Source organism: Schistocerca gregaria, chromosome 10 (genome assembly GCF_023897955.1).
Source record: "Schistocerca gregaria isolate iqSchGreg1 chromosome 10, iqSchGreg1.2, whole genome shotgun sequence".
NCBI lineage: Eukaryota > Metazoa > Arthropoda > Insecta > Orthoptera > Acrididae > Schistocerca > Schistocerca gregaria.
Window position 1 is genome coordinate 190,632,209 of NC_064929.1, and position 9,308 is coordinate 190,641,516.

General features: G+C 45.2%; 1 non-coding gene across 1 annotated transcript; it reads left to right on the top strand.

Moving 5' to 3' along the window:
- Positions 1-3,231: 3,231 nt before the first annotated feature.
- Trnat-ugu (transfer RNA threonine (anticodon UGU)) lies at positions 3,232-3,306 on the top strand. Its single transcript has one exon. It is a non-coding gene; the product is annotated as a tRNA-Thr (tRNA).
- Positions 3,307-9,308: the final 6,002 nt, after the last annotated feature.

Here is a 9,308-nt window from a genome sequence, read left to right on the forward strand (position 1 = left end):
TACCGGCGTATCACCAGGCGTGATGATATGGGGTGCCATTGGGTACACGTCTCGGGCACCTCTTGTTCGCATTGACGGCACGAACAGTGGACGTTACATTTCAGATGTGTTACGATCCTTGGCTCTACCCTTCATTCGATCCCTGCGAAACCCTACATTTCAGCAGGATAATGCACGACCGCGTGTTGCAGACCCTGTACTGGTCTTTCTGGCTACAGAAAATGTTCGAATGCTGCCCTGGCCAGAACATTCTCCAGATCTCTCAACAATTGGAAACGTCTGGTCAATGGTGGTCGAGCAACTGGCTCGTCACAATACGCCAGTCACTACTCTTGATGAACTGTGGTATCGTGTTGAAGCTGCATGGGCAGCTGTACATATACACGCCATCCAAGCTCTGTTTGACTCAATGCTCAGGCGTATCAAGGCCTTTATTACGGCCAGAGGTGGTGATTTGGCTCTGAACACTATGGAACTTAACATCTATGGTGATCAGTCCCCTAGAACGTAGAACTACTTAAACCTAACTAACCTAAGGACATCACACAACACCCAGTCATCACGAGGCAGAGAAAATCCCTGACCCCGCCGGGAATCGAACCCGGGCGTGGGAAGCGAGAACGTTACCGGACGTCCACGAGCTGCGGCCTGGGTAGTGATTTCTCAGGATCTATGCACCCAAATTGCTTGAAAATGTTGGTTGATTGTTTGGGTAAGGAGACCAGACAGCGTGGTCATCAGTCTCATCGGATTAGGGAAGGATGGGGAAGGAAGTCGGCCGTGCCCTTTCAGAGGAACCATCCCGGCATTTGCCTGGAGTGATTTAGGAAAATCACGGAAAACCTAAATCAGGACGGCCGGACGCGGGATTGAACCGTCGTCCTTCAGAATGCGAGTCCAGTGTGACAAGTCAGTTCTAGTATAATATAGTTGTCCAATGAATACTCGTTTATCATCTGCATTTCTTCTTGGTGAAGCAATTTTAATGGTCAGTAGTGTAAATAACACGAGATGTCTGATATCAGACAGCCGGTGTGGCCGTGTGGTTCTAGGCACTTCAGTTTGGAACCGCGTGACCGCTACGGTCGCAGGTTCGAATCCTGCCTTGGGCATGGATGTGTGTGATGTGCCAAGTGCTCTGAACCATTTGACTGACATCACCTGCGTACCAAACACTGGAAGACTCTACTTTTAAGATGATCTACAGTGGTGTGCAACCTTAGTGAATTAAAATTTATGTGATCACAGCTGTTTAGTTTGTAGACCTAATAAGCCGAAGTAGTTAGCAAAATCACCGTATATACTGTGTCAGGTGCGTCGGAGTGATGGTTCTCGTACGTGCGTGCGACGACGGAAGAACTCCACAAAATATAAAAAAAAAAACCCTCATTCATACACTAGGAAGGCAGAAGGCGGTCCTCTGACTAGTATAATCTTTCTCCTATCTGTGTTCTACAGACGAGAAACGCCAACTCCCAGCCACAGGGATGGAGTTCAGATAACGTCTCAACATGAGTACAGTGCTTTCTATCACTGAACGCTGCGGTCTCAACGACGACTTCCTACCCGGAGGCGAAGTCCAGAATCGCTTAAGTTCACAGCAGTACAGTGCCTAACCAGTAACTAACTATAACATCTCCTGAGAGCAAAGGCAGCAAGTCCGACTGTACCAAAGAAAGCTGATTCTGAGCGACCGTCCAACACGCTCAAACTGGAAGACGTTGTCTCCAACACTGGCTTCCCAGCAGAGCTTGGCTCCCCTCCCTCGTAACTAAAGGAAGACGAATCATATTCTCGAAACCACGGAATATGCTCTCCCTCTCTCTACAGATTCTTCTGAACGCCGACAAACCATATTTTAGTCTTCTGTCGTCCTGCGCGGAAAGTTTGCGAGGAAACACTTATCATCGTTAATTAGGAATACATACAATGGTACACTTCTCAGAGTAAAAAATCCTCCAAAATAACCCAGTCTGCGTGATTCCCGAAGAACGCTTCCTCGGTCCTGTCTGCTGCGTCCAAGATTTTCAGAGTTTCCGAAGTATTATCCAGTTATCCTTCCGGCGCCGCTACAAAACCGGCCGGCCGCCGCTGTATTGTGCTTCAGCGCTCAGGTGCCCCGACCATCCGTCTTTACTTCCTGTGTTAAGCAGGAGCAACACACGTGTGCGGGCTTTTCATCCAGGGCTTGAGTTACGCCTGCCATTTCATTTCTACTGGCGTTCCAACCTCTACTAGTATAGGCAATCATTCATTACGCCGTTTCGATAATGTAGACTCTCCGCCACCTTTTATGCAATAAGCGTTTACGAGGTGTACCTGACGATGTCAGTCTTCTTTAAATATTCAAATATACGATGCAAAACCTATCAAATGATACCTAATTCTGGTTATAAATCACGGCAAAGTATGTAGACGAGTGCTTGTAAGGCTCGAAAGTATAGCCACGTTACAAGCGTATGGGGCTTGAAGATGGTAAAATGAATTCCCGAAACTGGTTGCTCTTAGAATAAAACAAAATACCTTAAAGTATACGGCTATTGGTGAAGTTCATTGACACTGAAGAATTTCTCAAACTCACTTAAAGGCATAACTGACTAACATCAACTCTCCACGTCCAATCTCAAAGGTAACTAACGCTCATTAACGTTACAGCGTATATTTAAAGTAAACCTGATTTGCATTGTCATAGTGGCGGTACTGAATAGACACCATTTTTTAGATGTACCAACAAGCCTGCCAACCTTCGTATATGCCGCACAGCTGCTCCTTCGTGTTGCGATTCTTTTTCCGTCAGTGTATTTGCAGGCGAGTCTCCATTCCGTATGCAGCAGATTGACGTGGCAGTTTGTGGACTGCCTCCGTCTTCTTTATCGAGCGAGGCGTCGCAGTGGTTATCACACTGGACTCGCATTCTGGAGGACGACGGTTCAAACCCGCGTCCGGCCATCCTGATTAACATACTTATATGGATATGGTGTCTGTTGTTTCGGACATATCCAAACTATATCCAAACAAGTATATAGTTCTGGAAATACCGGCCATGACCTTCTTTCTCTGTGCGGATGCACACGTATTACCCGAACTCTTACGGGACTTGTTAAGAATGGCCTCCACGAGTAATGAGTGTGTTGGTTAGGGACACTACGAATGTAGTGTGTTGACATATATGGTGAGAATGTGCGTCTCGCGGGAGGCGTGCGCTAGACAGTCCCTGCAGTCGCACTATGTGCCCTCGGTAGCTCAGATGGATAGAGCGTCTGCCATGTAAGCTGGAGATCCCGGGTTCGAATCCCGGTCGGGGCACACATTTTCACCTGTCCCCATTGACATATATCAACGCCCGTCAGCAGCTGAAGGTATTAATATATAATTCTAATTTCCTTCATGATTAAGGTTTACCGTGATTTCCCTATATCGATTGAGGCAAACGCTGGGATGGTTCCTTTGAAATGGCGCGGCTGATTTCCTCCCCCATCCTTCCCTAATTCGACGGTACCGATGACCTCACTGTCTGGTCCCTGCCCCCAAGTCAACCAACCTCTCTCTTCGTTATACGAGCCCAGGTCCTAGGGCTGTAACCATACCGTCAAAGTACCGGTTTCTTCTCAGATCACTGGTACTCAAATCGCCCTGCAAATGAATACTCCAAAAGTATCGAAACCTACGCATATCGATACTTTTCAACTTTTTATGCTAATCACGTTATGCTGACTATGTAGAATGTATTACTTCATTTTCTTATTTTATGCAACCTAATAAAACACATTAAATCGTTAAACAAAAAGGTTACCTCTCGGAGGTTTCTCAAACAGGGAAATTGCAGTAAATGTTGTAGGAGACAACTTACACTACAGGCCATTGAAATTGCTACACCACGAAGATAACGTACTACAGACGCGAAAGTTAACCGACAGGAAGAAGGTGTTGTGGTATGCAAATCATTAGCTTTTCAGAGCATCCACACAAGGTTGGCGGCGGTGGCGACACCTACAACGTCCTGACATGAGGAAAGTTTCGAACCGATTTTTCATACACAAACAGCAGTTGACCGGCGTTCCCTGGTGAAACGTTGTTGTGACGCCTCGTGTAAGGAGAAGAAACGCGTACCATCACGTTTCCGACTTTGATAAAGTTGACGGGCATTCTGATAAAGGTCGGATTGTAGCCTATCGCAATTCCGGTTTATCGTATCGTATTTCTGCACGTGTTGGTCGAGATCCAATGACTGTTAGCAGAATATGGAATCGGTGGATTCAGGAGGGAAATACGGAACGCCGTGCTGGATCCCAACGGCCTCGTACCACTAGCAGTCGAGAAGACAGGCATCTTATCCGCGTGGCTGTAACGGATCGTGCAGCCACGTCTCGATTTCTGAGTCAACAGACGGGGACGTTTGCAAGACAACAACCATCTGGACGAACAGTTCGACGACGTATGCAGCACCATGGACTATCAGCTCGGAGACCGTGACTGCAGTTACCCTTGACGCTGCATCACAGACAGGAGCCCCAGCAATGGTGTACTCAACGACGAACCTGGGTGCACGAATGGCAAAACGCCATTTTTTCAGATGAATCCAGTTTCTGTTAACAGCATCATGATGGTCGCATCCGTGTTTGGCGACATCGCGGTAAACGCACATTGGAAGCGTGTATTCGTCATCGCCATACTGGCGTATCACGCGGCGCGATGTTATGGGGTGCCATTGGTTACACGTCTCGGTCACCTCTTGTTCGCGTTGACGGCACTTTGAACAGTGGGCGTTACGTTTCAGATGTGTTACGACCCATGGCTCTACCCTTCATTCGATCCCTGCGAAACACTACATTTCAGTAGGATAATGCACGACCACATGTTGCAGGTGGGCCTTTCTGGATACAGAAAATGTTCGACTCCGGATCTCCCGCCAATTGAAAACGTCTGTTCAATGGTGGCCGAGCAACTGGCTCGTCACAATACGCCAGTCACTACTCTTGATGAACTGTGGTATCGTGTTGAAGCTGCATGGGCTGCTGTACCTTACACGCCATCCAAGCTCTGACTCAATGCCCAGACGTATCAAGGCCGTTATTACGGCCAGAGGTGGTTGTTCTGGGTACTGATTTCTCAGGATCTATGCGTGAAAATGCAATCACATGTCAGTTCTAGTATAATATACTTGTCCAATGGAATACCCGTTTATCATCTGCATTTCTTCTTGGTGTAGGAATTGTAATGACTTCTAGTGTATTTCTATTCTGAGTCATAGTGTCCCTAGCTTTTGAAAATAAACATTCATTAGCAACAGATGTTGCTATTAGGATAATATCTTGTTTAGCATATTTGTACAAACACGGAAAAGCTACTCTCAGGTCTTCCAATTGTGCAAATGAGTTGCTTGAAAGATATTACAGCGTATGAAAATGAAGAGAAACTCCGTCATTTCTTTATATGGTCGTGCTTTTGCTGTTTATGATGTTTCGAAAAGTCGTATTCCTGTTTTGTAGTATATGGCTCGCCCGTACGCTGCTGACTCTCCAAAATGCAGGTTTTTCAGCATTGGATGCAACAGAGTAGCAATGGCTACATGGTAATTTAATTTATTTGACCCATACCTTTTCTTCAGCTCCCTGATTAAAATGTCCTTTCTTTAACAGTTCGTGAGAGTGGTCAGGTACTACGGAGATCTGTCCACAAACAGTTAATGATTGGCATAATTTTGGATATCGTAACACGTTTTAGTCTAGACGCTTCTTTTCTGACGTATTCAAAAGGCTTTAGCAAAACAGCACCTTTTCTTGAAGTCTGAGGGTATTTCGCCTGTCTCATACATCTCGCACACCATGTGGAAGCTTTTTGTCATGGCTCCCTCTCCAAAGTCTACTAGTAGTTTTGACGATATATCGTCTACTCCCAGGGCCTTGTTTCGTCTTAGATCTTTCGGAGCTTTGTTAAATTCTTCTCGCAGTATTCTGTCTCCCATCTCCAGTTACGTCCACTTCTCTTTCCATAATATAGCTTTCAAGTTCATCTCTCTTGTATAGACTCTCATATACTCCTTCCATCTTAGCTCTTAATAACCATACAGATGCTTCTGTTTTCCCCAAAGGTCTCTTTAATTTTCCTGCAGGCTGCATCTGTCATTCCCCTTGCCCGCCCGGTTGGCAGCTAGGTTTAACGCACGACTTTCCAGGCGGGAAGGAGCGCCTGGTCCCCGGCACGAATCCGCCCGCCGGCTTTGTGTCGAGGTCCGGCCAACCGGTCAGTCTGTGGATGGTTTTTAGGCGGTTTTCCATCTGCCTCGGCGAATGCGGGCTGGTTCCCCTTATTCCGCCTCAGCTACACTATGTCGGCGATTGCTGTGCAAAGAAGTTCTCCACGTACGCGCACACCACCATTACTCCCCCCCGCAAACATCGGGGTTACTCTCGTCTGGTGTGGGACCTCCCTGGAGGCCGTACCGGGGGCCGAACCACACAGTAACCCTGGGTTCGGTGTGGGGCGGCGGAGGGGTGAAGTGGACTGCGGTAGTCGTCGTGGGGTTGTGGACCACTGCGGCTGCGGCGGGGACGGAGCCTCTCCGTCGTTTCTAGGTCCCCGGTTAACATACAATACAATACAATCATTCCCCTTCGTTCTAAATCCTTACGTTTATCCTCTAATCATTTCTGATTAGCCATTTTGCACTTCCTGTCATCATTTATAAAAAAAATCCTTTCAACTGCTTCGTTTGTTGCATTTCTACATTTTCTCTTCTCATCATTTAAATTCGATATGTCTTGTGTTTATTCAAGGCCTTGTCTTTTTACGTATTTGATCCTCTAACCTTCACTGTTTCACTTCTTAACGCCACCAATTCGTCTTTTACTTTATTCCTTTCCCCTGCTCTAATGAACCGTTGCCTAATGCTCCCTCTGAAGCTCTCAACAACCTCTGGTTCTTTCACATTATCCAGGTACCGCCTCTTTAGTTTCATAGTTTTTCCAATTTCTTTAGGTTTAATCTACAGTTCATAAACAATAAATTGTGGTCAGAGTTTACACCTGACCTTGAAAATGTCTTACAATTTTAAATCTGGTTCCGAAACCTCTGTCTTGTTGTTGTTGTTGTTGTCTTCAGTCCTGAGACTGGTTTGATGCAGCTCTCCTTGCTACTCTATCCTGTGCAAGCTGCTTCATCTCCCAGTACCTACTGCAACCTACATCCTTCTGAATCTGCTTAGTGTACTCATCTCTCGGTCTCCCTCTACGATTTTTACCCTCCACGCTGCCCTCCAATGCTAAATTTGTGATCCCTTGATGCCTCAAAACATGTCCTACCAACCGATCCCTTCTTCTAGTCAAGTTGTGCCACAAACTTCTCTTCTCCCCAATCCTATTCAATACCTCCTCATTAGTTACGTGATCTATCCACCTTATCTTCAGTATTCTTCTGTAGCACCACATTTCGAAAGCTTCTATTCTCTTCTTGTCCAAACTTACCATGATATAATCAACCTGAAACCTTCCGGGCTCTCTTCCACATAGAGCCTTCTTTCATGGTTCTTAAACCAAATGTCTGTAATGATTAAACTATGCTGTGTGCAAAATTCTAACAGGCGGCTTGCTTTTTCATTCCTCTCCCCAAGTCCATATTCACCTACTATTTTTCTTTCTTGTCCTTTTCCTACTATCGAATTCCATTCCTCTACCATTGTTAAAAGCACACTAGACTCGCATTCGAGAGGACGACGGTTCAATCCCGCGTCCGGCCAACCTGATTTAGGTTTTCCGTGATTTCCCTAACTCGCTCCAGGCAAATGCCGGGACGGTTCCTTTGAAAGGGCACAGCCGACTTCGTTCCCCGTCCTTCCCTAATCTGATGAGACCGATGACCTCGCAGTTTGGCCTCTTCCCCCAAACAACCAAACCCATGTAACCAATATTAAATTTCCGTCTCCCTTAATTGTCTGAATAATTTCTTTTATCTGGTCATACATTTTTGAATTTCTTCATTATCTGCGGCAGTAGTTGGCACATAAACTTGTACTACCGTTGTATGTGTGAGCTTCGTGTCTATCTTGGCTACAATAACGCGTTCGCTATGCTGTTCATAGTAGCTTACCCGCGTTTCTATTTTCTTATTCATTACCAAACCCACTCCTGCATTACCCCTATTTCATTTATGTATAGCCCTATATTCACCTGACTAGAAATACTGTTCCTTCAACCCATCCATTTCCCTTTTTAAAAGATGAGTTGCTGAACAGATCTGGAGTGAAAAGAAATTAGCGACGCAACTTGGCTAGAGGAAGAGATCGGTTAATAGCACACATTCTGAGGCATCACGCCATCACCGATTTAGCACTGGAGGGAAGTGTGGGAAATAAAAATTGTAGGAGGAAACGAAGAGATATTCACAATAAGCAGATTCAAAAAGACGTAGTTTGCAATACTTCTTCAGAGATAAAGAGACTTGCAGAATAGAGTAGCGTGGAGAGTTGTATCAAACCAGTCTTCGGACTGAAGACCACAACAGCAGCATCATTTAAACGATTCCTATGTGTCAATGATGTGGAAAGAATTAGTTTACAAGACATGTCGTATATATTATTAGTGTTAAGAATAATGAACACATTAGTTTCTAGTTCTACCAATACAACTACACTTAAAAATACTTTTTTTTCTTTTTTTTAACAGGCTACCTGTTTGTAAACAGAAATTGGAGCATGGAATAGAAGGACTTAGCTAGAAGGAATGAATTTAGGGTAGCGTTAAATGGCGCTTTTTATGTTACTCGGCAAATGATCAAAATTTTTTGTTGCAGCATATCGAACTCCTTTCTGAGTCACAGGTACCTTCAATAGTGGGTAATAAAGCTCATTTTTTGCTTACAGTGTTGTAAATATGGACATCACTGTTCTCCTCAAATTATTGTGGATTATTTCTGACGAATTTCATTAACGAATATATCGGGTGATCAAAATGTCAGTATAAATTTGAAAACTTAATAAGCCACGGAATAATGTAGATAGAGAGGTAAAAATTGATACACATGCTTGGAATGACATGGGGTTTTATTAGAACAAAAAAAAAAACATATTTCTAGACGCGAGAAAGATCTCTTGCGCGCGTCGTTTGGTGATGATCGTGTGCTCAGCCGCCACTTTCCTCATGCTTGGCCTCCCAGGTCCCCAGACCTCAGTCCATGCGATTATTGGCTTTGGGGTTACATGAAGTCGCAAGTGTATCGTGATCGACCGACATCTCTAGGGATGCTGAAAGACAACATCCGACGCCAATGCCTCACAATAACTCCGGACATGCTTTACAGTGCTGTTCACAACA